The sequence below is a fragment of the Heteronotia binoei genome, chromosome 5, assembly GCF_032191835.1.
Source record: "Heteronotia binoei isolate CCM8104 ecotype False Entrance Well chromosome 5, APGP_CSIRO_Hbin_v1, whole genome shotgun sequence".
NCBI lineage: Eukaryota > Metazoa > Chordata > Lepidosauria > Squamata > Gekkonidae > Heteronotia > Heteronotia binoei.
This window is the reverse complement of record NC_083227.1, coordinates 134,378,125-134,405,783: the sequence shown is the minus strand read 5'-3', so window position 1 is coordinate 134,405,783 and position 27,659 is coordinate 134,378,125.

Here is a 27,659-nt window from a genome sequence, read left to right as displayed (position 1 = left end):
AAGGGAGGAGCCTCAGCCATTGGAGAAAATAGAGGCTTTGCTCTGTAGCTCCTGTGCAATTGAGCAAGCCTGGCAAAGCAAACTGTGATGCAGAAGGAAGCAAGAGAGAGGGAGAAGGAAGCAGACAAGAGCCAGTTGCTCGAGGGTCTGATAGGAGCCCTCTGGGGGCCTGATTCGGCCCCTAGACCACATGTTTGACACCCCTGTCCTATATTTTGGCACTTCACCAACATTGTTCCTTTTCAGTTCTGAAAGGCAGTAAGGAGGGCAAGTTTTGTGTTGGTAGGACATCTGATTTCACTGTCCTCCCTCCTTCCTTCTCCACAAAGTTCCTTTGACCACTTGCAGGTCCATTAGGGAGTTTGTAAGAGGAAGGAGGGAAAGATACTAATCCACAACAAACCTTCTGTTTGGTTCTTCATGGGATCCAATTAATCCGCTAAAAATGGGGAATCCACAGTTCCCATCTAGCTTTACTGAAGAGATTAATGTAGCCTTTATGCAGTCATTATCTCCAAGGATGGCTGAATCAGAGACATAACTGTGGTCTACTTTACAGGGTTATTGAGCACATGGGAAAATGCTATGTAGCAGTGGTAACTTATAACAAACCTAAAACTGCAAAACCATTAAGCAGACCTTAAAAATATGTGCTTTTTGTCTTGACCCTTGATTCTTTGTCTAAGTTGTTTCACCTACACAATGCTTATCAAGCAAACAGGTCAGCCACCTCCAATTTAGAAAGGTTGTTTGTGTGGACTAGGTTCATAACCCTTCCATAATCAAGGGGTATTCTTCTTCTTATCTTACCTGTCCTATAGATAAAGCCCAGTTCTCCCATCATTATTCCTTCATTGCTGAAAGGTCTTACTGATATGTTCCAGACAATTGTGCTATTTAGCAAAGGTCCCTGAAGTCTGAATTGATAAAAGTGGGGGGTTTGTCTTTAGTGAGGATTTTCTTTTTCACCTGAATGTCAATCACATGGTTGAGGGATATAATATTATAATAATAAATGTCTACATTTTTGAGATCACATGGTTTAGGACTATTGCTTGTACTGGTGCTCCTTCATTTGTGGTGCCAAGGAGCATGGTGTGGGTGGAACTGTAAAAAAGAAGTGAATGGCTTCAAGATGTATCGTGTGCAAGTCAAGGCTAAGGGATGTATTATGCTAACTCTTGAGATACCAGTGAAATGATAGTCTTCCTATGATGTTGAGCTTTTCACCCAGACCATAACATTTAGAATTATTACAGATCAATCATTTCCATCACACTGTGATTCTCTCTGCCTCTTCTAGTGTCCACTAAGAATGTGAAGTAAGATCAATAATTACACTGATCTATATTATCATTCTTAAGAAGTTCAAGGAAAGACTCATTTGGGAATGTTCAGCAGAGAAGTATGTGATATTCAACAAAAGCATAATCCTATATTCTAGAGTTATACACTGTTCGCATAATTTTAATGTTTCTAAGTTTTGAATGACTGTTTTTAGAAGGTTTTTGGAATGTATGCTTTCATCTGGCTTAGGCTATGTTGCATATTCTTTTCAAATTCTTTCAATAAAGTACTGAGTTATACTTCAGTCCACTAATATGGTTAAGTGGTCAGGGATGGGCAACTTTTTCAACTCAAGTGTCAGTCCTATCCCACAACATCTACCTTAAAGATATTGGCTTGCTTGCAAATAAAAGGTAAATGCGGAGAGATGAGCCCAGACACTCCAGGAGTGAGTCATAGGGTGTTTTCGCACTGACCTTAATCAGCAGCGACGCCCCTCTTCACCGCGCAGGATCGGCGCGGATTTCGCACTAATTGCTGCGGAGCACCCGGAAGAGCCGGAAAGTCCCGCGGCTTTTGCGGCGCAAATGGAAACTGGTTTTTGGCGGTTTCCATTTGCGCCGCAAAAGCCGCGGGACTTTCCGGCTCTTCCGGGTGCTGTCAGTGTGTCAGGGCTCACCTTGGATCTGGCTGGGAGGTAATGGTGGGTGTAAGCCATATATTTTCCTTTCTCCCACTCTACTGACTCTAGAGGCACTGCCAGCACCTCAAGGACTTGCCTTGGTCCCTTGGGCGGAGCACCATCCCTGAGTGTTATCCAAAATGGTCTGACATGATGTAATAGTTAATTCATTTGTTTCTAAATTCCTTTTTAATAAATACAGATCTCATGTTTTCTCAGCTTAACTGCTTGAAGTAAAGATCTATTCATGACTGCTACCTTACTCTTTCTCTCTTTTTCTTCACATGAACCTGCATGCCTTTGTATCTCAGATGTTAAAGATATGCATTCATTTTGTGGCTGCCTGTCAGCTGTAGTGCTGTTGGGTGACTGGAGGGATGAAGAAGGGCTTCTTGTTGCTCTGCTCATGAAGGCTGTAGTCATTACCTTGGTGGGTTAAGAGGATCTGTTGTTGCCACTGTCTCTAGAAAGGAGGAAAGACAACATGATGACCAATCTTTTTCTCTCCACTGGTGTGATGAACTACAGCGTGGGGCAGGCTAGTGGGGAAATGGTGCAGCTGCAGGTGAAAAAGGTTAATTTCCCTACTGTCTCCAGTCCCAATCCAAATTCTCCTCCAGCTGCTTTTGAACAGTTTAGAAATATGCCTGGTGATCTGATCACCAGTTTCCTGCACTATGTGTATTTGATACTTTCAAAGCATCCCTTCTTAAGATAACCGATTTTAAAAACAAAATTAATCTTCTTTTCTTAGGACTGAAGCATGTTTGGGTCTGTCTGATATGAAATGTTCAGTCCTCTGTTAAACATATATGTATATACCATACACCCTGATCCAATTACATATGCACACAGCTGCCAGGGCTATCCACTTTTAGTCCCAATAAGTTAATTGGAAACAGCATTGTCACCTGCTCCTGGAGGATTAAAATCCAGCCTCCCATCTACCTCTGAACAGCTGATTAGTGCTATCGCTGATTTTCAAAGTAGGATTATATCCCAGCAGCTGGATCAAACAAGGAACTGCATGCACTTGCACCTGTTTGCACACAAAGGTCCCCCCCCCTTTGGCTGTAAGTAGGCACACAGAAGAAGAACAGTAGATTTTTATACCCTGGTTTTCTCTACCTTAAGGAGTCTCAAAGCAGCTTACAATCACCTTGCCTACCTCTCCCCACATCAGACACCCTGCGAGGTAGGTGGGGCTGAGAGAGTTCTGAAAGAACTGTGGCTGGCCCAAAGTCACCCAGCAGGCTTCATGTGGAGGAGGAGTGAGGAATCAGACCAGCCATCCAGTTACATCACGCTGGCTCTGGATGGGAACAGAATAGCTGGATGGGGATGGAGTAGACTTATCCTATGTAAGAAGAATGGTCAAAGTAAACTAACTCATGTTTGAATGAGTCACTCCCTTTCTGCTTTTGTGTTTACTATGGCTATCACCTCCCACCTTCGTCGCTTTAAAAACCTGCTTCCATATTCATTTGCGCACTCACCTCACTCTCCCATCAGATTTTTTAATTCCTTCCACATCTTTTTCCCAGCATTCTGCTGTCACTCCTCTGTATCTCCATAGTTTCAAAGAGTGGTTTTTCAGAGCAGTATTTTCTTCTCCTCCTCTTAATTCACTTCCAAGCCTTTAAAAGCAGAAACATTTTCTCTGACTTTCCCCCTCCCCTTCCCTGGCAGACTAATTGGTCTGTTCTTATTGGTCTTTTAAAACTGGAGGTTAGGAAAGTAAGTTAGCTTAATTGGTTAATATGCTGGGCTATTTTGTATTTGTAAAAAAAGGTTTCCTTTTAAATTGACTCTGACCCCAAACATTTCAAATGTGAGAATAATGCTGTGGATACTACTTTGTGCCAGCAGCAGCCTTTTTTAAAAAGTCTGGCCCATCATCTTCCCCTTTTGTCATTTCTAAATAACAATGGTGGGGGGGACTCAGGCTGCAAAGCACCGGCATTTCCACCTCCCCCCCTCCCTGGCCAAGTGGTCAGCATTGACTCTCACTAAATTTTTAAAGCAGTGCCTGGCAGTGTTTTTTTTCCTCCAGCAAACTCCTTGGCTGCTGATAAAGGGGGGTAGGGGGACAGTAATAGCAACCACACAGTAAATTCAGCTGGAAGAAGCTTCTATTTCAAAAGACACACCCTGTGTGAAACTAGCCAATCAGGAGAAACCAAGCCCAGAACACTACCCAGGTTTTCTCATTGGTATGTAGAATATATACACCACAATTCTCAATAGAAATCTGAGAGAAAGATGCAGAATGCAGGCGCAGCATTCAAAGTAAATCCCAATTGATTTGACTCCAGTGAAAATCAGAAGTAAACTGTGTATGCAGAATGAACCACTGTCAGCTACTATTTACCTGAGGATTTTAATAAATGTTGGCTGACAAAATAACAGGTTTATATGGCATGTTTAAAATGCATATTTAAGCCATGTTCACTCCTCATGGAGTCATTCAACAGTCAAATCCACAATCAAATTTAAGATCTATTACTAGATAGCATGAAATGTCTAGGATAATCTAAAACTAGATGGGTCCTTTCCCCCACTCTATTCAGATATTTTCCCATAAAGTATCTGAGAAGGCTGTCTTCTACTTACTGCTCTTCTAGTAGTGATGACATACATAACAGGACTCATCAGAGTTCCCTATTTATCCTCACAACAACCCTGTGAGGTAGGTTAGGCTGAGCGACTAGCCTGTCAAGCGAATTTTCAAAGCAGATTGGGGTTTTCAACATGGGTCTTCCAGATCCTACTCCAACCACTACACCACACCGGATGGCATGCAATAAAGTACAGGCATCTCTACCCACACTTCATGTGCAGTCTTTCTTTTAGGAGAGAGGTGCACAAAGCCATAATCAAGAAAGGCATGGAACTGAATTTTCTATTCTTAGCCCAAGATTATCCATACATTTTCTCAAGGAATCATTTGATATGTGAAGCATCAGGGAATCATTTGGTCTGTGTTTCCTGTTTGGACAGCCATCAGAATCTGAGTTATGAGTTTAAGGCTCTATGATTAGGAAACTCTAAAAGTTTTCCTAAACCTTCCCACCACTCATGATCTGCCTATCCTGCCTAACTAACAGTGTTGTTCTTGCTGTCACCCAAGATTAGGTGTTACTTGATTGACTAGAAAACAACATTCCTTTATCTTTTCATTCACTTGTTCACACTGATCTTGTCCCTTTCATTTAGTCCCCCTCACTAATTTGGTGCCAGCTACTTAGTATGAAATGTCAGGTCTGAGAGACACAGAGAGTTCTTGTCTTACTTTCGACTAACTGTTGTTTTGTTACACATTATTGAATATGAAAGTGGTAAACTGGATTGTCTGACGTGGTATTGTGGTTGGTGTCCATAACTCCAGATACCAGTTCAGCATAACACCACAAAATGTCTTTCTGAAGCTAAACTGGAATTTGGGTACATCAACTGCTTTACTCACTGCTATTACATTCAATCCTGACTGACATTAAAAAGTCACCACAAATCATTTCTGTAGTCAGATAACAGTTGAGTCAAGACTGGATGTCAGACATTCTGCTCAGGGGTAAACCACAAACATTGTCAACTCTTTAGTCACAAATTACATAAGCACCACAACCCCAAACTAAGGAAGTGCTGAAGAAGAGAAAAGATGACACATCAAAATATTAGATAAGGGATGGGATCCAGAGAACTGTACGCTCAGGGTGGATAACAACAAAAGTTAAAATAAAAACTACAATTTAAAACCATAAAATACAACAAAACAAACAGCCTATATGTCACGGCGGCAGTTTCCATTGGTCGCATTCTAGATATCAGTACAGCAGTAGGCCCAGAGTTGGAATAATAAATTAAGATAAGATTAGAATAAGATAGCATCATGACAGGCAAGGGAGGCCAAGCAGATGGAATAAGGATGTCCACTGCCTTAGCTACCGATTGTTGTTGTTGTTGTTCAGTGGCACAGTCAAGTCCGACTCTTTGCGACCCCATGGGCAAAGTCACACCAGGCCCTCCTGTCTTCCACCATCCTCTGAAGTCTGCTCAAATTCGTGTTTGTTACATCAGTAACGCTGTCCAGCCATCTCATCTTTTGCCGTCTCCTTTTCTTTTGCCTTCTGTCTTTCCCAGCATCAGGGTCTTCTCCAGCAAGTGCTCCCTTCTCATTTGGTGGCCAAAGTATTTGAGCTTCAGCTTCAGCATCTGACCTTCCAGGGAAGGGTTGGTTTCCCTTAGGACTGATAGAATGTATCTTTTCCATTTCCCCTCTCATATACAAAACCCTATGGCCACCCAAAAGCCACTCTTGAGAGTCTCCAGACCATCAGAAATTATGTGGTCAGGAGGGGGCTGTGAAAAACGATTACTTCCCTTTGTCCTCACACAAATACAGTGAACACTTGCAAGCCCTGTTTGTACACTCCTTTAAAAATGGCTGAAGTGAGGTTCTTCTCATGAAAAAAAGGTAGTCCCCTGTGCAAGTTCCAGTCATTTCCGACTCTGGGGCGATGTCACATCACGATGTTTTCATGGCAGACTTTTTACAGGGTGGTTTGCCATTGCCTTCCTTACGGAAAGAAGCCTTCAAAAAACAAACAAACAACACCCCGTGATTTGGCTCAGCACTTGATCAAGTCTCACCGCTGCCATGAACTCATGAAATGGTTTTATACAGGTTCCTGTATCCCAGCTGCAGCTCTCATCTAGATCTATAACTAGCCTGCCTCTCTGGGTTAAACTGCCATATTTCCAGGTGGGACTAGAAAGAAGTGAATGGAAAATCAGTTATTTCCTCATAACCAAGAAATGTCTATAACTGTTTCACTAAGCCCAAGGGTATGTATGGTTTGTTGATGCCAGAAACATACCAAGAATTGTTTTAAGTTTTTACCTATACACAATGAGTCAACTCTTTCCTTACATAATAACTTCCTTATTTTTTTATCACTTTCAGGAACCCTGCCACGTTCACAGTTCCTAAACTGGATTCTTCCCCCCTACCCCAGTCTGATATAAGTATGATAACTGTAATACTGATCTTGAAAAATTCACCATGGATCAGGTGAAATCTTTGGCAGGCAGGACTGATTGGCCAGGTATGTGGAATTCAAACCACTGCTACTCTAGGGGAAGGCACTCATCACTATTTGTTGTTTAAACTAGAAATGGCCCTATTAAAAAAAACATGACCTCATCCTATAGATGTAAAAGCTTTTTTTAAAAAAACAAACCTTAGGCAGGGTAATTTACTATTCCAGGAGAGGTAATTTATCCACTGACCTCAGCCCGGCTGCAGCCTTGCCTTCATCAGCAATATGGTGAAAACTGACTGACCTTAAAAAGATATTGTAAAATTACTGAGAAAATGAATGTGAAGTACCATGAATGGTCTAATTTCTCTACATTAGATATACATCTAGTAATTTATCTCTTATGCATCTTTGTTACACAGTATCTCTGTCTCCATCATGGAAAAAAATAACATACTGAAGTTGTTATATTGTATGCAGTTGTCAGCTTGTTGACATTCCCTTATTGTATAGTTATTTTAAAACAATCCTTTAAGGTGAAGCCTTTTGTTTCACTTTTCCACTTGTGTTTTTAGCTGAGGGCTTTGACCGGTTATGGTCTAGCAGCCACATCTTAACCACATCTTTGATAAAGATCTTTGATAAAGATGTGGTTAATAAACCTGTGTGTATTAATTTATCCTTGATGCTTAAGCAAGGCATAAAATACAATGAAGCCCACTGTGCACTGAAACACAAATGAACATGTGATTGATGCCTTCATGTAAAACACCAATTATGAAAATACTACATTTTGGGGGTTTTCCCTCACATTGACCCCGCATTGGTGGCGAGCGGGGGAGCTGGCAGCCCTAGTAACACAGTATGAATATATGCACAATTCTATGGTAAAATAAAAATTCTTCCCTTTGAATAGGCATCAGAAAGGCTGTTTTGTGGAATAAAAATACAATGTTTTGTGAAATAAAATTGAATCTGTTTAGAAATGTAGACATCAGTTTGGTCTAATCTCTCCCAGCTGCTGTTTCCCTTGCCCACATAAGAAGGCCCTAAAAGTTTTCTCTGTAATCCCGCAAATTGAAATCCAATCTTTTAAAACACATATATGCCAAGAATAGAGCCTTGAGCAGTAAAGAAAAAGCATCATCTTTTGTCTTTGAATTCAGCAAAATCCTTAAATTTCAGGGGGACACCCCACCCCTGAATCCAGTTCACTTAAACCTCTAATCCAGGGTCCTTAAGGTTTCTCTAGCAGACAATAGATAGCTTAGAGGTATTCACTAAGTAGCCATCTTTCTGTTTTTCTTGACAGGGAGGGCCTAGCAAGCTTTATTTCTAGTTTAAGTTTCTGTTTTTATTAGTAAAACTGTCTGGATGCAGTGGTGGACTGGCCAGGGTGTCAGCTTGCCCAATGGCAAGTGAGCCCCTGATGAAGTGGGCCCCCTAGACAATATGTTAAAAAAATTTAATGTCCTTTTAGTAGCTTGAAAATATAATAGAAGTTCCAATATTATTACTGTAATGCAACTAAAATTTACATTGTATTTAGGTTAGGGTGGGGCCTGGGGATCTCTCACTTTTACAACTGATCTCCAGCTGGCAGAGATCATCTCCCCTGGAGAAAATGCAATCTGTATTTACGTTTAATATCTACTGCATACTGCCAGTAAAATGTACAATATATGTACCCTGTAATTACTACAAAACATATATACATTTATTTCGCAAAACTTTTAACTGTACCTTTTTTCCACTTATGTATTTTTTGAAAATTTTATTTATTTCTTATAAAAATTAAATGATAGCCTTATAGTTGTGGGTGGGCCCCCCTCGTCTCCTGGCAACCAATATTTTTAGACCCAGTCTGCCACTGTCTGGATGTTAACACTATGGGCAATGACAAAGAAATGCTGACTTAGGTTTCTGACTGTAAAACCATGTAGCAGTGTTAATTGAAATATTGCTGTCTTTTGAATGACACCGAGAAGAAATTCCAGTGCTTTCCTAAAGAGTTTCCCAAGTGGTTTTTCTGACTCTGAACTTAAACCGTGGTAATTTACAACTAAAGAGCCCCGCGGCGCAGAGTGGTAAAGCTGCAATACTGCAGTCCTAAGAAGAAGAAGAAGAAGAAGAAGATATTGGATTTATATCTCGCCCTCCACTCCGAAGAGTCTCAGAGCGGCTCACAATCTCCTTTACCTTCCTCCCCCACAACAGACACCCTGTGAGGTGGGCGGGGCTGGAGAGGGCTCTCACAGCAGCTGCCCTTTCAAGGACAACCTCTGCCAGAGATATGGCTGACCCAAGGCCATGCTAGCAGGTGCAAGTGGAGGAGTGGGGAATCAAACCTGGTTCTCCCAGATAAGAGTCCGTGCACTTAACCACTACACCAAACTGGCTCTCCTAAGCTCTGCTCATGACCTGAGTTCGATCCCGGTGGAAGCTGGGTTCAGGTAGATGGCTCAAGGTTGACTCAGCCTTCCATCCTTCGAGGTTGGTCAAATGAGTACCCAGCTTGCTGGGGGGAAAGTGTAGATGACTGGGGAAGGCCATGGCAAACCACCCCATTAAAAAGTTTGCCGTAAAAATGTCATGATGCGACATCACCCCAGAGTCGGAAATGACTGGTGCTTTCACAGGGGACTACTTTTACCTTTTTTTAAATTTACAACTATTTTGCAGATCACTCTTTGCCCTTATTTTGACAGTTATAGTAACAGCAGCAATATTGTATATTATTACCTCAATTTATTGAAAAATTCACTGGATTATTCAGTTATCTGAAAGCTTCTAATATATTCTCAGTTTATGACAATTTCAAATAGAGGGCACTATTTTTACTATGTAGGCAAAAGCGCTAATGCAATATTCAAATAAGAGACAAAGCTGTTTGTGCGTACACAGAAACAAGAAATGGGAGACTTATGACTCATTCACATGTTCCTTTTATTATACATAACTAACATGATCGTACAATGTCTCCATGAACTTGGTAGGTGCCAGACTATTCAATGGAAAGGTTCTGACCTTGTGTTCTGACCTTGCAAGAAGGAAAGAAAAGAAAGAACAGGCTGTGGCAGAGAAAGGAGTTAGTTCTATGCTAAACCGTTTAAATTTTGCTATAAGTTTTGTTAATACATTTTATAGAGTTTATAGTTTTCAGGTTTTATGATGTGGTCCCTGAGTCTTTTTTTAATTCAGAAGAATGTAATATATTACATTCACATGCCATGTTGTCACAAAAGAATACTCAGGATGGAACTGCGCAGATATAAGGAGACATGGTGCTTTGTGGCTTGCAGGACATAACAGGTTTAGTGTTCCCCCTTGATGGGGCAGCCATTTATTTTCCCTGTATAAGTGAATGGTTACAATTCATGCTGCATTGGGAACAAGGTTGTGACAATGACAAACCTTGTCATTCACAATGTGTACCTTGAAAAAAAATCAGGGTTTCTTATTGCATGTATAGAAGCCAGAATATATGCATATCTATATATGACACACATTCCCTGCCAGACTTGTTTAGTTTCCACAAGATATGCAAAACTGAATTATTTAGGCTGGCCTTTGGAGGATAACCATGTGTTTGGGCTGCTTTAATAGTGGTATGGTGACAGCCACGTATTTTAATATTTTAATGTTTCACTAGTTCAATTTTAATGTTTTAATATTTTAGTACTAATATTTAATATTTGTTATTTGTTTTAATGTTGCATTTACCTTATTTGTTTTAATGTTGTAAATCACCACTAGACCTTTTGAGTAGGGTTGTTAATCCCAAGTTGGGGGCAGGGGATTCCCTGGTTTGGAGCCCCTCCTCCTGCTTCACGACTATTAGAAAGCGCAGGGGTGCTCTATTATGCCCTATGGAGACTAGTCCCCATAGGGTATAATGAAGAATCAATCTGTGGGTATCTGGGGCTCGGGGGGCTCGCTGTTTTTTGAGGGAGAGGTAGCAAAATCACAGCATAGCTGCTGGTGATTCTCCTCAAAGCACTGCCCTCCAATTTCAAAAAGATTGGAGACGTAGTTCAGTTCTATGGGCTCCAGAAAGAGGTGCCCCCATCCTCCATTATTTCCAATTGAGTGAAAGCATTTAAATAGAAGTCCCTTTAAATGCAATGGCAGCTAACCCAGAACTTTTGAGTTCCCTCTCCCGGAGCCTCCTCCTCTCTCCTGGAGCCTCCTCTGTCCTGTTAAATTCCCTGCCCACTTGTCAGCCTCATCTGGCAACTCTACCTTGGAGTGAGTGGGGTCTACAAGAAAATCTAATAAATAATATGTGTTTTATTTTAGGCAAAATTACAGTTGTATGTATTGAGATAATCATGCATACAGTATTTTTCTGACATGCGTGGCAGGATGGAAAGGTAATGACTGGGGATTCGTAGTAGCTATTGGGGGGTGGGGAGCAACCACAGGCAGAAAAAAGGTTCTGCAGCATTCTGTTCTTGATTTGGTTTCAGCCCTCAACCTCTCCCCTTTATCCCTCAGTGCAACCAGCTTTCAGACCCATGAGCTATGCCACCAACACAGCCAGTTAGATCCTAAGAACCTCATACTCTTCCTACCTTTTGAACAGGTAAAGCCTGACAAGCCAGGAGAACTGCACAGTAGCAATATTTTATTCAATGCTATCATTTAATTGCTCAGCATGCATAAAATTAATCAGTGGCCTTCTATCTTAGCTAATGGCAAAATATACCCATTGGAATGGAGTTACCTTATCTAAAACCATGAGGACTAGATTTTTTTTTTAATGGAAGTTTGACAGTTTCAGTTTCACTGAATGCTCAGGATTCATACAAGAGCAACACTTCCAAACCCCCAAATAAGATGGATCTTTATGGGCCATAAAATGCCATTGCTTAAGAGAAGAGTTTGAACCATAACCACATTTTGTGTGGTAATTCAAAATGGCAAATCCAAATCTTTGTCATTGGCATTTAATATCCCATCTGAAGAATATTGGTTGTAACAGCATCTGAAAGATGAATAAAAGAAGTTGAGTAGCTTCCTTGTGCATTATGCACTCTGAAAGTCTGGAGAGGTATCCTCACAATTATAACACATACTATTCCTACTATTCTGCAGTAAAGTACCAACGTTTTGCACACACTGTACTTGCAAATGAGGGAAAGCAATAATGCATAGGCTGTGTTCCAAAACAACATGTTTGATATCTGTTTGGCAAATGCTAAAACATGTGTTCTCTCTTCTGTCTGACTTTTGAGAGCGCTAATGGCTTTTGGAATGGGATGTTTGCCACTGATTCCAGTTGAGTTCTGGAAGAGCTTGGATAGACTCTGCACCTCAGACACTCAGAAAGGCACGATCATTTGTTATGAGGGTAATTGATACACTGGGGGAGGATTCATTTCATAGCAAGTATCTATTTATAAGTTTCTACCTCAGTATCTCTGTTTAATGTTTAAATAATGCTGAGCAGCATTAACCACAGTATGTTGTCAATGAAAATAAAGGGATCTTTTTTTTCTTCTGCAGTGCTCAGTTGCAGCATCTCTGGGCGTTTCTCTTCTTGCGTCTGATTCTGGGAGAGCAGGGCTGGAACCCTGAGGATTAAAATAATGCATGAAAGACATGGTTAAAAACTTGGCCATAGATTAATCCCAGGGAGGGATTTAAGACCAGTTTTATAACACATAGCCCTGGGACAAAATGATGATTTGTGCTGAATGGATGCTTTCTGCAGAGCATCTTAGCTACCTGTCTAATCTCCAGTTGTCATTCACCTTTATATTGAACGAAACTGGGCTCAGAGTCCTTATTTTTGATTTCACCAAATCCAGGCATCTCAGGATACTTCTACACTTGTGCTTGGAGTTTTGTCAATGAACAGCATAGTGTAGTGGTTAAGAATGTTTGATGAGACCTGGGTTTGAACCTCCATTCATGCCATGGAAGCTCACTGGTTAACCTTGGGCCAGTCACACTCTTTCAGCCTAACCTACCTCACAGGGCTGCTGTGGAGATAAAATAGAAGAGAGGGATGTCAATTTGGGTCCCCACTGGGGAGAAAGGTGGGGTACATACGAAAAACGAAGTAGCCTGTCTCACTCCCTCCCTCAAAGGCAAGATTTTCCTTCACTTTTTCTTTCCCTTTCTGAGCCAAGTTATCTGTGTTCTTCTTTCCTGAATACTCTGGCTGTCCCACCCTGTTGCAGTATGATATTTTGGCTGTTGGCTCAGGCCAGGAACCTGAGGGAAGGATTGAGAGCCTCCTTTAACTTTAACTTAAATGGCAAAGCATTTTGAAATTCCAAATTAACAAAATATTTTATTCAACATTGAGGGGAGAAAGCAAGTGAAAGTGGGGGTAAAATTTCTGAGGTAACTCAAGCTAGAACTCTGAAGTACATCAGTATATGCACAGACATTAGTTCATATGCTTTTCAGGCTATTGAGAGTTTCAAGCTTTTCCCAGTGACTTAGGATCTTCAAGACGAGACACTTTTGTTCCAGTGTTTCTCAAACACTCCAGTACACTTTCTTTGAGCATTCACTGACTCTTTTGGTTTCGAGAAGACTGAGACACTCTATTCTGTACTCAGACCCCTTCTCTAAACACACCAGTACTCTTCCTGAATTTTAATTGACTCTTAAGATTTCACAAGGCAGTCTCTAACCATCTCTGACCAGGGATCTCTCTACTCTTCAAAGCAATCTCCCTGTTTTAACTATGTAGGAGAAAATTCTTCTTTTTCTAGAAGATCTATCCCCTTTTCTGGTATGAATGGGTATCTAACTACCACTCATCCTTGCCAACCTCCATCTGTGTTAAACTGCTCTCAGTCAGGGCTGAATTCAGAATGCTCAGTACTAGACTCAATTCAGTCAGGGCTAGACTCAGACTGAATCTTTCCTCAGCTTTCAGCTCTCTCCCTCTGCTCAGCTGATGCTAATCAGATTTCTTGGAACAGACTGCCGCTCAAGGTTCCCTTGCTCTGTGAAGAATTAACCTTTCACAATCCTTTAGCTGTTTGTACAGCATTTCTAAACTTTTGAAAGTGCAGTCTGTCTCATGTCAGCAGATGTATATACAATTTATTTGTTTATTTAAAAAGGTAAAGGTAGTCCCCTGTGCAAGCACCAGTCGTTTCCGACGCTGGGGTGACATTGCTTTCACAATGTTTTCACAGCAGACTTTTAATGGGGTGGTTTGCCATTGCCTTCCCCAGTCATCTACACTTCCCCCCCCCCCCCCCGCAAGCTGAGTATTCATTTTACCGACCTCGGAAGGCTGGAAGGCTGAGTCAACCTGAACCGGCTACTTGAACCAGCTTCCGCTGGGATTGAACTCAGGTCGTGAGCAGAGGGGTCCGACTGCAGTATTGCAGTTTTACCACTCTGTGCCATGGGGCTGTTTTTATTTATTTAGTAGGCTTATATTCCACCTTTTTCCATAAACAGGAAATCCACATACAGTGCATACTTTATTTTTTAAAGTAAGGGCACTGAATAATTCTCATGTTACAGTGAACAGATGTGCAGCCGAACCTGTGATACACACCCACCAGTTATCCAGGTACTAGTCCCTCATTTCAGTTGCAAAGTGAACATGTTGTAGCTCTTTCTTACAAGCAGAGTCTGCACGTACATGTAGGATGTACATACATTCACTGTAACACGTGAACCAGGCTCGATTGTATGTGTCACAGCCAGTACTATGTATATAACAGTCAAGTACAGAATCTAAACCAGCACCTGAAAAGCAGCAAAAAGAGAACTTTCTAGAGCTTGGACTACTCTAGTGTGAATTTGGACTGATTTAGAACCCAACTGCACTTGGTAACATTTCAGTAATTTTCCTGATAAACTCTAGCACAGAATTTACGTTTAAAAAGCACTGTCATATATTATATTGACATTTTCTCTGAGCTACCATGACCCCATGATCTATTTCCTGGTTAGTTACTACCAGTTCAGTCTTAGTTACTGCATATGAATTTTATTTTTATTTTTTTTGCTAAAGTGTGCATCACTTTAACATCACTTATGTTGAGGTTGTTTCCAGATATTTAGCCTCCATGATGCTTTAGTCTCCAAAGAGGGAACATGCTGGAAAAAATCCAGATGATGCTTCAGATAATACATATATATCTACAGAAATACAGTGATGTAAGGATGTAATGAAGGTATATTACCAGATTTCTCATTATTTGATTTTTCAACACTTCATGACTCATTGCTTGAATGCAAGACCTAACTTGTTTTGGCATGTTCATCAAAGCTGGAAATCAGAGGAGAAACTTCAATTTATTATTCTGTTTGCTGCTATATTGAATGGCAGTATGTTTCATTTTTCACTATTAGTTTGACTATTCCACTATTATTATCAGCTCAGATATTTTGATGCCTTGTTTTTTCTTATCAGGGTGGGATTTTCAGCTCAGATATTTTGATACCTTGATTTTTCTTATCAGGGTGGGATTTTCAAAAATGTTTGCATCATCAGAAAGAAATGTTACTAGATTTCTCTTAAGATTGAAGACTAATAATTGCAATAAATTACTGGATTAAATAGGCAGGAAATGCATAAAACATACAGTTTTATAGAACTGAATTTGAGTCTCAGTAATTGTTCTGTGAGGATTATTCAGCAACCTATTTGAATCAATTGTAGGGTTTTAACTAGTTTATAAAGACAACTGCCAAGAAGGTATGTAATAGAGCCACAAAAGATCAATAATGAAGAAATGAATATTTCACTCTCTTAGTAAAGCAATAAGGAAAACATGATGGACTTTAAGTACCAGGTTTTAAACAATTATAGGTACCTTTATTTGCTATGAATACTTCTGAAACCAATGTCAATGGATGTCATCAAAACATATATAATTTGATTCAATTTGGGATTAAACAAATTCATAATTATTGACTTTCTCAGGGAGCTAACAGCCTAGATGATTTGGGAATGTGTTATCATCAATATTCTGCTTCTTTAAAAGGGAGACTTGAAAGGGAAGGGACAGATTCTTCCAAAGTTCTTTTGAAATCTCAAGAAGCAGCTCATACCAGAGTTAGGATCCTGAGTCTGATTATCCATTTTTGTGTTAACTTTTACAAGTATGTTGGTGGCACAGGGAAAGCATTGCTATGCTGTATGGATAGAAATGTCGGTGAAGTGAACAATGTAAGCTGCTTCACGTTGCTATTGTGGAGAAAGCTGGGGTATAGATTGCAGGCAGGCAGGCAGGAAGGACAACCAAAAAATTGCCTTTTCAGGCAACCAAAAAATTGCCTTGCATCTTATGAGAAGCAGTCAAAGAGCCATGGTACTTTTGCTTTAACGTCTTGCACTTCTGGGTAACTAATGCTGGTGTTTTAAAGCATAAGAGCCATCTAGGCAAAATGTAATTAAAATATGTTTTTTAAAGATTCAGGATATTATAGACACCCCTCCCCCAAAGAATGTAAATGCATGCTGTCTTCTAACAACAAAATCAGATTAGGCTTTGATGGAAGGTAAAATTCAAAGAAGAACATTTACTGTTCCTTGGGAATTACAAGGTCACATATAATCAAGATTCCCACATGCAGGTTCTGAGTCTCACAAATATATTATGAGATTTTTGGTGATCAGAAAATCAGCAAAAGTCCAAGATTCATTGTTAAAAGGAAAGAAATGCCATGTGCAAAAAGCATGTGCTATCTATTAGCAACACTCATTTCTAAGCAGCCTACTTTTCTTCTTCACAGTTCCCAAGCTCCTGTTGTAATTAAACCTAATTCCCAGAAGTGCAAAACTTCATTTACATAGGCTGGCAGTTTTAACACCAGGGTAGACCTAAAGGCACCGTAGTTCTCAGTTTCTGTTAGTAAGGAGTATCTGTCAAGATATCCCCCTTTTCGAGAGTCACTGTTCTGGAGGACAGAACCCTCAGTTAAGATGGGCAACATTTAGATTTGCAAGGAAGAAATGTTTAACAAATAATGGAGAAATGGAACCGTTACAGAGAAAGAAATATCTAAAAGAATGGCCATTGAATTTGTATGCCTGCCTTGTTTTAAGCTATCACTCAAACTGAACTAATGCAAATAAGGTTTCCCTTTTTGTCATGGTATAAAAGAAAAACTTAAGAATTCATTATATATAGATGATTAGTTGACGGACAGTTATAACTTTTTAATATAGAGCTAACCTGTGCTAGATTACCTTTATTATTTCATTTTTATCCCACACTTTCCACATCAGGCCTGAATTCAGAGTTCTCTCCTATTCCGTATTCAGAAGAACCCTGTGAGGTAGGTTAGGCTGAGAAAAAGTGAAAGGCCCAAGGTAGGGATGAACACAAACGAACCCTAAATTATGATTTGTGCTAAAAATGACCAATTCATGGTTTGTTCCAAATGGGTTCATCTGATCCCACCACACCTGAACATAAAACAAACTGGCCTTTTTCCATGGCATGTATTTTGGTTCATGTTTTTTTCATTTTTCCAGTGCTGGCATGATTCCCCACTTCTGATCAGTTTCCACTGAAATTGATTAGAAGTGGCAGCTCTGCTTTTCTGGTGGTCTGAGCTTCTAGTAAGTTTCCACTGAAACTGACTAGATGCTGCAGTTCCACTCTCCCCCACCCCCTGTGCTTCTGGTCACTTTCCAGTGAAACTGACTAGACAGAGCAACTCCACTCTCCCGGCCCTTGAACTTCTGGTCAGTTTCCAGTGACACTGACTAGATGCCACAGCTTCACTCTCCCCAGCCGCCTGTGGCTTCTAGTCAGGGGAAACTGAACAAAAATGTAGGGGCCGGGAAAGTGGAGATATGGTGTCTAGTCAGTTTCCGGACATCCTGGGGGTGAAACCTACTGGAAGTTGCATGGCAGCTTCCCTTTCTTTCCCCAGCTTCTAGGACTGGAGGCACCTGCTTTGGGGGGCTACAGCTCAGCCCTCTGAAATCCAATTTGCACCAGAGCTGGAGTTTTGGTAGAGCCCATTAAAGAGTTTGCCATACGTTTGGCATCTCCAGTCTACTCAAGGGCCATTCTATGCCCTCCCAAGCTGAATAAACCAGTGAATCACAAATTGTTCAGGAAAATTAAAAGAAAGAAACAAACAAACCACCAATTTGTGCAACCCAATGAACCACAACCCGAACCAACCCACCATTTTCACATTCCATGCCCATCCCTAGCCCATGGTCCCCCAAGTCAGCTTCATGTGAAAGTGGAAAGTTGAACTCAGCTTTCTCAGGTCCTAGTCCAACATTGTCCAGGCAACCACTATACCAAACTGACTTCCACCATATCTTAAAACTCACATTCAGTTTACTTTGTGATATTTGTATACCATACAGTCCATAAATAAAGTTATGAGTTCTGGTTTTCTTCTTTGTTCTGTTGAATGTTAACACATTATTTCATAATCAAGTGTGGACTGTTCTCTCCAAAACAATGAGATTATAGACAGGAGTGCAACTGCATCTTCCTACTGGTTACTTTCTATTCAAGTGCCACTGAAAAGTCATACTTGTAGCTTATTATAGGATTTTCTACCTTGGCAGAGTGTTAAAGGAGACTGTTAATTGGAGATGGATGTTCTGATGCAAATGATCATTTCAGCATGTATTTAGAGGAGCATATATTTTCCGTTTTCTATAGAAAATCTCTAAGAACCATCCTGAGCAAGAGTTGCACCTTTGAAGTATGTAAGCTCTGAAGGGTATAATCTTGTTTAGGGTGGCACTGTAAATGGTTAGCACTTCTGAAGATCAGGCCCCTATCAGCATATTCATCACTACATGGCTGAGGTATCTAAGCATGACTTGCATCCATAAATGAGCCATCACAGTTCCAGCATGGCAAGCAGATCTTTTTAGGAAGGTTTTTATACACTCACATCAATCCTAATAGCATTTTATGGCACTTGGCTGTCTGACTGGAGAGGCCAGGGCTTAGATTTATGTCTCTGTTGGTGACAGTTGTTGCTTGACCAGACCTGAAGGTTGCTTGTTCTCAGAATCCAGTGGTAGACTTGGTAGCACCAAGTTCTTATTTCATCTTAGCCATATTCACACTTGGGAACTCTGAGCAGGTTATATGTGCTAAGGTTCATGCAGGAATATGTAAAATGACAATTAAAGTCACATAGCTCATAATGATTGAAAACCAAAATAAAGGTTGGTATAAAGCATTCTCACTTTTGAAAGTGCTACATTGTTTATTGCTACTAATAAAAAAACCCCAGCATTTCAATGAAATTTGGTGGGGTAGCTACTTTCTTTATCATTGGGATGGCAATCTAAAATATTTTAAACAAAAAGGCTAATGAATATTTTATTTTTAAATAATGTATACAGAAACAGATGGAAAACATAATATTAAAAAGAAATATCCATAAAGATGTGAAAAATATGTGTATATATGCACAGGATTACCACTATATCATAATTTTTATTTTTAATCTTGTGTTGAAATTGTAAGTCACAATACAAACTCATATTATATAGTCTTGATTTTTTAAAATGAGAAAATTAACTTAGATGCGGAGATTTCATGTTCATAGAAATATTCTTCATAAAAAGCCTATGACAGCATGCAGTGGCATAAACATCAGATCCAAACCACCTTTACAGTTGCAATGGTTGGAGAACTGTTCACAGACACTCACTTTGGGAAATCTATGTCATATGACAAGTTGCACTGGCATGCAAATATAGTCTAATGCAGGGGTGTCAAACTCATTTGTTATGAGGGCTGGATTTGACATAAATGAGACCTTGTAGGGCCGGGCCATGTGTATCATAAAATGTAATTTCAGGTAGTGGACATATAAACTTTATAAAGGGCACAGACACACAATTAAATATATTTTTTTACTTAAAATAAAACATGCTTAAAATATTAGCACGCTTGCAATATTTTGTTTTACAGTCTCTGATAAATGTCACCTCTTGCTATGAATTATTGCATCAAAAACAGCAGACAATGTCTGTGCTGTATCCGTCTTGAATATGTGCTGTTCAGGTGTGCACATCTGTAAGTTGCAAACCTACTTTTGATTCATTGACATTCATTACAGACATCTCATGGTCAATGCTTTGAGCCTAAGACCCAGAGGAACATGAAGCAGTTGGGCACTGTGAACTTTTGTACAGAAGTTGCTTCACGTACTAGTCAAGAACATGTGAAGGCAACGTGGCACAGACTGAGGGCTATGTGCTTGTTTACAAAACTATCATTTCCCCCAGAAAAATGACTACAACTAAAAAAAATATACAACTCCCCCCCCCCCCAAAAAAAAAACCAGCTACAAGAACAGAGAGACAGCCACGTACTGTGGTCAGTGTCAGGCTACTGTCTGGGAAGTCTAAATTCAAGACCCCCAATAAAAGGAAAATGTGAAAGAAAAATTAAGGAAAATTTGCTGGGTAAACCTGGGGTGGAGCACACTCTCAGCCTAATGCTGATATTTCTCTCTTAAATAGTTCACATGCTTTCCTATTGAGAAAGACAGTGAAAAAGAGGGGGGGAACCCAGTTACAACCATAACAAGCCCAACAAAACTCTCTTTCTCTCTCTCTCTCTCTCTCTTCGTAGCAAGGCAGAATGTTCCTACCTTCACTAAAACGTTGCTAGTCTTAAAAGCACTCTTTGTAGCTCTCCTGATGGTGGGGACTGCAAAGGAAGCTCTGGCTCTTTCTTTCTTTCCAGGGGGGGGCATGAGGAGGGGGAGGAGCCTCAGCCATTCATTAGAAGGAAGAGAGGCTTGTCTCAGTAGCTCTGCAGAGTGATTAATTGAGCCTGGCAAACTTAATTACCCAGCAGAGCTATAGAGTCAAGTTCCCCCACTGGCTGAGGCTGCTCCTCCCTCCTCCTCCCTTTGGGAAAAGGGAGGGGGGAGAAGGAAAGGTTGCTTTGCTGCTCTGGCTTATCTGGGAAGAAACACAAAATGGCGACTGAAAAAAGCAGGCAAGGGGAAATGAAGCAGCCAGTTGCTGGAGGGCCTGATTGGAGCCCTCTGCGGGCCTCATCCGGCCCGCGGGCCATATGTTTCACACCCCTGGTCTAATGGAACACTATCCATGTGGGTTGCTATGTGGCACCACCCATTTTAAACACATACAGGAACAGAACTTAAATCTTTTTATCTGCTCCCCCCTCCTCAACTACTGACAGACATAGTGTACACTAGTGCTTCAGTGTGTGTCAAGCCCCAACTGCACCCATAGGGTGGTTGCTGGCCAGGGTGATGGAGTCCCTGTCAACAGTCTCTGTATATTTGCTTGAAAATCCTTCAGGCTAATCTCAATTGTTAGCATTACCAGAACTGCTCTTAGAAGATACAATGAGACATAGTGTGTGTTCTATAGACTATCACGTCCAAATAAGTGTCCAAACAACACAAAGAAAATGGGATCCGCCTCAAACTGGCAGGATCTACTTATACATATAAGAGTGTCTCTGTAATTCTTGTGGTATGAAAAGAGTCTAAGGTGTGTTTAGTACAGCACCAGTAATAATAATATGTCTATTATTACATAGATACTTTCAATTACTCTCCTTTCAGATGAATGGAAGAAGAGGGTGACCTTTCTGGCTTATCATGGCATGTCATCCTGTCTCTTAGAAACTTCTCTTCTTCTACCACTTTTTCAGCCCAGAAAGGAAATTCCACCCAAAGCTGAACTCAGAATAACTCCTTTTATATTATCATGAAAATACAAAGGTTTCTTAGTATTTACTGAGCAGAGGTTGGACAGGACAGGCCTAATACTGTGTGATCTACAGACGTACGACAGACCTTTACAGGAGCAGCTAATGGAAGGCCCTTTCCCAGTTCTTTCTCAGTCACTTCTGCCTTGATGCACAGATTTCTATTGTTCAGGCACAGCGACAAGTAATGAAAGTTGCAAAGCCTAATGCTAGTACAGGAAGTCAGAGATGAGAGATCATCCAATCATATGGCTTGCTTGTGAAATGCACAGTAAATTTGCCATATGCTCTGGTCTGATTTGGAGCTATGTATAGCTGTCCTTCATGACTCTTGGCAAGTTAATGCTAATATAAATCCTGTAGTGAGAATCTGGCAGTGTTAGCAAGGCATTTGGAGTGCTAATTAGATTATATATTATCGTACTTGACAGAGATTTTTCTCCACTTCCTAATATAAGTACAATTTCTTTTAGCTGTTCTGTTAAGACTGGGAAGCAAAAAGGGATATTTGCAGCTGTAACTGTTTTATTTTGCAGCTGTTGTAACGAAAAGCATTTTTCACTTTAAAAAAAATATATCCAAGTCTTCTGAGGGTGTGAAAAGAAAAATGTTTTGGAGCAATCCAGGATGCTTCCGTTAATGGGCAGATATGAAGCATGTGTAAGAAGTGCTCTTCTTAATGTTGTTTGCTAAACAACATTTTCATTTGCAAAATCACCATATAATTTAATTTTCAAAAACCTTGCTTTATGAGCCGGGATCTCAGCTGCACTGAAGGTATCAGATTGATGTTTCACATGCTGCTTACCAGCTTGGATCCAAAACCTTGTGACAGAATAATGTTTTAATCAGTAAAGTCATTTTTATTTATACAAATGGAAAATAGAAACACATATATAAGTTCTGAATTGGTGCCTGCTGCAGTTAACAGTAAAATCTTCATTCAACAGGCCATTTCTTCTCCAAATTCCAGAGGCTTGTGGAGCCAGGCATCCCAACCCCAAAGGAAAATGTGTTTCTTACTGTTTCTTTCACTGTGCATCTGTGCTTTTGTACATGTACTGAGGAACTGTTATTTTCAAACTATAGCTTAAATCCTAACTTTTGCCACTGCTTGTGCTGTGCCTATTTCCATTAGGAGGGCAGTCCTTAAGTGCAGAGTGAGTTCCTCTTGCATGGGATGCTTCTGTTCATGCAAGACCAGTGTCTCATTGACCAGAAAAGCACCTAGCACTAGAGGAACATGCACTGGAAAAGATGGAGTATAGTTTAAGCCAAAGGTTTAAGACCCAGAATACCTGGGATTAGTCAGATTCCTGGGTTTATTCAGAAATGTGGTTGCTACTTGAGTTCCAGGACAAGGACCACATTGTGAGACTATAAGAAAGTGATGTCTACATCAGAACATAGGGTTGTTCTAGTAATGGAAGTGGTGGGGGTAGTTCCTTCTTCCTGAAGGTCCCCTGGAAGACACAGTTTGGGAAGATCAATGGGCTGTGGTATGCTTGGTGGTGGGGTAAGCAAGAACATTCTTTTTCACTGACAGAAGTACCTTGTGGAAGTGGAAAATCTCATCTGGATCCAACCCATTAACAGTAATTATTGAAATTTCTCTTTGCTGTTATGGTGTTTCTCTTCTTTTCCAGGAGTATTTCTAATAATACTAAATAAGCAACAGTTACTTAAAACAAAGTACATGTAGTAAGCTTATTCAGAAGCTTACTAGAGAACAAGCTTATTATTTCATTGAGATTGTCAGTAATAGCAGAAAAGCGTCCTTGGGGAAAACAGCTTGCTCACCACTATCAGTCTTCCCTGACATTGTGCCAGGTGCAAGGGAGTTCTCCATATAGTTCATGCAGAGCGACTGAGGCTCAACAGGTCCAAACAGTGCCCTACATGAACAGACAGAATGTACTAGAGTTCAGTATCCCCTGCAACACCCAGGGCTTCCTTGGCAGATGTGCTGGAGGTTTTCCAGTAGAGACAATTCAGTGTCTTCCATGATAATAGAAAAGCACTACCCAAAAACGGGGGGTGTTCAAATTACGGGTATACTGACAGCAGGTTTCTACAGTGATTTACTAATAAAAGTACACTGCAGTTTTCAGCATGGGGTTGAAATTTTTATTGCATTTGAACTCACCCCAACCAAGTCACTGTTTCCAGATACTGACTTGCCAAGGGCCATTTAGTATATCCATAGAAAAGGTATCTCTCTCTCAAATACTTTCTCATCTTTTTGACAGTAGCAGAATTTTTACATGTTTTCAGAAAGCAAGCCATATCAATCCAAATAGTACGTGGAACTCTGCCTAAGATGTCTCTCCTGCATTGTAGCAGGTAATTTATGGCCCAGCCCAACCTTGTATAATTGTAGCTATTTTGTTGAATGCCATGTCCACATCACATTTAATCAGCCATTTTGTTGCTCATTTTCCCATTGCTATTTCAATGTCATCCTTTTGTAGTTCTGCTTTGGACTGAATGATTCTGAATAATTTTGCACTGTGTGCAGTTCTTTCCAGCATAATTAATAAGTTCATTAAATGACTAGGGTTCCAGCATTGACTTTCATTGATTCACTAATTGGTCAGTTTAACTTAATTCTCCTACTGTCTTTTAGTCATTTGCTGATAGGTGAAAGGAATTCACTAAGGCATTCCTCGTGGGGAGAATATTCCACAGCTTTTTGAAAAAACCCAAGAATACTGAAGTTTGCTATGTTTCAATGCCAGAGAATCTATCTTGATTCAAAGCTGACGCTCAAAAAGGGTCTGTGTGTCAGAGCATGTGCAGAGTGTCTTTTCTGCATCATTGAAAAACTACCCAGCTCCAGGATATAGGGATGAGGGCAGAACTTTCAAACCAAGCATATCCCTTATTTGAAATTAATTACTGGATGATCCTGTCTTTATACATACTAAAAAATTCTTGCAGGTTTGCTTTCTGCTTCTCAAAACGTGTGAGCATTTTTCCTGTTGTCCAATGCAACTTGTATCTATATGTATAATGTTTTGTTCATTTCTGTCCGCTTACCTGGTATGGAATTTACTAGTTCCCAGGATCTGGAGTACTTTTTTGGTTTGTTTGGTGTTTTTTTTTAAAAATGCTGCTATATTAGTTAACTTCTTATGTAATATCAATGCAATTTTTTTTAAAAAACCTGAATTCCATACAGTTCTGTGCAAGCCTAGCTTTTCTTCATCATAGCTTGCATAGCTTAATGTTTTCTAAAATCCATTTTATGGGCAGTTCAGATTTTGGGGAGGACTATTCAGGTCTGCTCAACAAAAAGCATGGCTGAGATGCAGGTACCATACTAAAGACCTCTTTTGTGAAGAGTCTTAGAAGCTAAGAATTCTCTGAGCTTTTTATTATATCCCACTACACTTAAGTACTTTGTTCACACCTGGGTGGTCTGAAAGGCTTATAGTGATACTTTGGCTGGCTTCCTCTAATTTATTTTTGAAGGGGGGAGACCTTAACAACATTATTGTTGCTGATTGTGCTGAAGGTCTTTAGCTAATAGCTCCTCAGGTTCCTTCCTGACTTGAGTTGTATACACTTATCCTTAACTTGCTAGAAGACTATGCTTTCTTCAGGTTTTTTTTATTATTATTTGAATTCTTGTGCTGTTTTTAAAAGGATTGTTCCCCCCTTCCTAATACATTTCTAAAATCCCACCCTTTAGCTTTGCTAAAAAAAACCCTTCAAAGTAGTCTTTGTGTTGATGTGGAGGTTGGGTTTCTCCCTATCCTAAAGCTTGAACCACTTCCCTAAAATAGAACCTTTCATTTATTAAATTCTCTAGATAATCACCAACATTCCAACCTGCAAGTCACAAGCAGGTGTGAAACTCTGCAGCATGTCAAAGGAACCATGAGAAACATATATATTCGGGTGTATATGAGGCAAACATTTAGAACTTCCATAGGGAAAAAGTCACTTGAGGTCTATGTCAGCTCTAGCTACTTAAGATCTTTGACTGTTTGGGACTGAGCCTTGGCTCTTTGGCAGGCAATGGAAGTTCTATGATTTCCTATCTCCTTGAAAATGGTTGTTAGAGCAATGTCATATGCCTAATAACTCAAGTAGGGCACTAGTGGAACAGATTATCAAACCAATGCTGCATCTAGTCCAGGATCTTGTTTCCCAGACTGGCTAATCAGATGCCCTGAAAGGCACATGGCAGGGGCACAGATGTTAAAGCTGCCCCCTGGTGTGCTTGTCAAGCTACTGGCATTCAGATGTATACTGCTTCTGAACATGGAAGGCTTCCTGGATCATCATGGCTAATATAGCCATTGATGAATGTGGTGGTGGTGAAAAGTGCCCTCAAGTTGCAGTTGACTTATGGATACCCCATGGGTTTTTCAAGGCAAGAAACCATGGGGCTTTTGAGATAAGAGAAAAGGAAAGCACTATGTCTAAATCCCTTTTTAAATATTGCTGTCAGCAGGAAAGAATGTGAGATTGGTGGGTTGAAGGAGAGGTTATAATGTTTTCTTGCAACTATCTCTAACAATTGTATTCTAAAACATTTTCCTAAAAGATAATGGAAGAATATCCTACTATCTGCTATCAGGTATATAGATCCAAGTGGGCAGTCGCGTTGGTCTGAAGCAGTTGAACAAAGCAAGAGTCAAGTTGCTCCTTTAAGACCAGCCAAGTTTTATTCAGCATGTAAGCTTTTTAAAAAATCATGTTCATTGTAATTAGCTTCTTAAAGGAGCAACTTGACTCCTGCTTTGTTCTAGTATCAGGTCTGTAAAACACAATGAAACAATTCTAACTGCTTGTAGCAATTTGACATCCTATTATTTTGTCTTTTAAAGTCTGCAATAGCTATGCAGCTTTTTATAATCATGATTTTCTACCATAACTAAAACAATACAAAAGTTTTCTATTTTCACTTTCTGTTAATATTCCATCTGTATCATATTGTGTCCAAATTGACTTTGAGGTTGTAGAACAAAATGCAATTACAATGAACATGATTTTTTTTTTTCTGCAATGAGGTATTAGATGTGGTATAATAAGCCCCGTGGCGCAGAGTGGTGAAGCTGCAGTACTGCAGTCGGAGCTCTCTGCTCATGACCTGAATTCGATCCCAGCAGAAGCTGGTTCAGGTAGCCGGCTCAAGATTGACTCAGCCTTCCATCCTTCCCAGGTCGGTAAAATGAGTACCCAGCTTGCTGGGAGGAAAGTGTAGATGACTGGGGAAGGCAATGGCAAACCACCCCGTAAAAAGTCTGCCGTGAAAACGTCGTGAAAGCAATGTCACCCCAGAGTCGAAAATGACTGGTGCTTGCACAGGGGACTACCTTTACCCTTATTAGATATGGTTACAATACAAAACAATTTACAGTTCATGAACAAAGCTGATCATAAAGTCAGAGCTTCTTTTAGACCTAGAGTCCAATGTCTGGATCTTGGTTGTTTTCACTGGTAAATGCAGTTCAATGGATAGGATCTTTCATTTAAACAGTGTTGTTTTTTAAATAAGGCAAAGAAGACGTAACCTGCAAAAATGGGAAGACTGCTGATGCTGACAATCCATACAATTCAATGAAAACCCTCTCCCCTCAGTGACTTTTAGCATGAAGCCCAGCAAAGGCCTGGTCACAATGGTGCTTTGATGCTCTGTTCTATGAGATGTCTTGGAGAGAAGTCTGTCTACCTTGTGAGGCTCAGTATGCTGGAATTCAGGTTGTTGAGACTCAGTTATTGTTGATGATGACCACTGTTTCTTGGTGCTGGATAGACACAATGAGGCTTGCCTTTGATGGCTCCTGTGCCATCTCTGCATGGCTAGGAATCTTTGCTTCTGCACTGCAGGGTTGTAGCTATTGTTCTACCTTTGAGGGTAGTTGTTCTGCATTACAAGGTTGTTTTTGTGCTCAAAATTAGTATAAAAGAGATAGAAAATGGGATCTGGCTCAGATTTCCCATGCACTTTTAACTGAA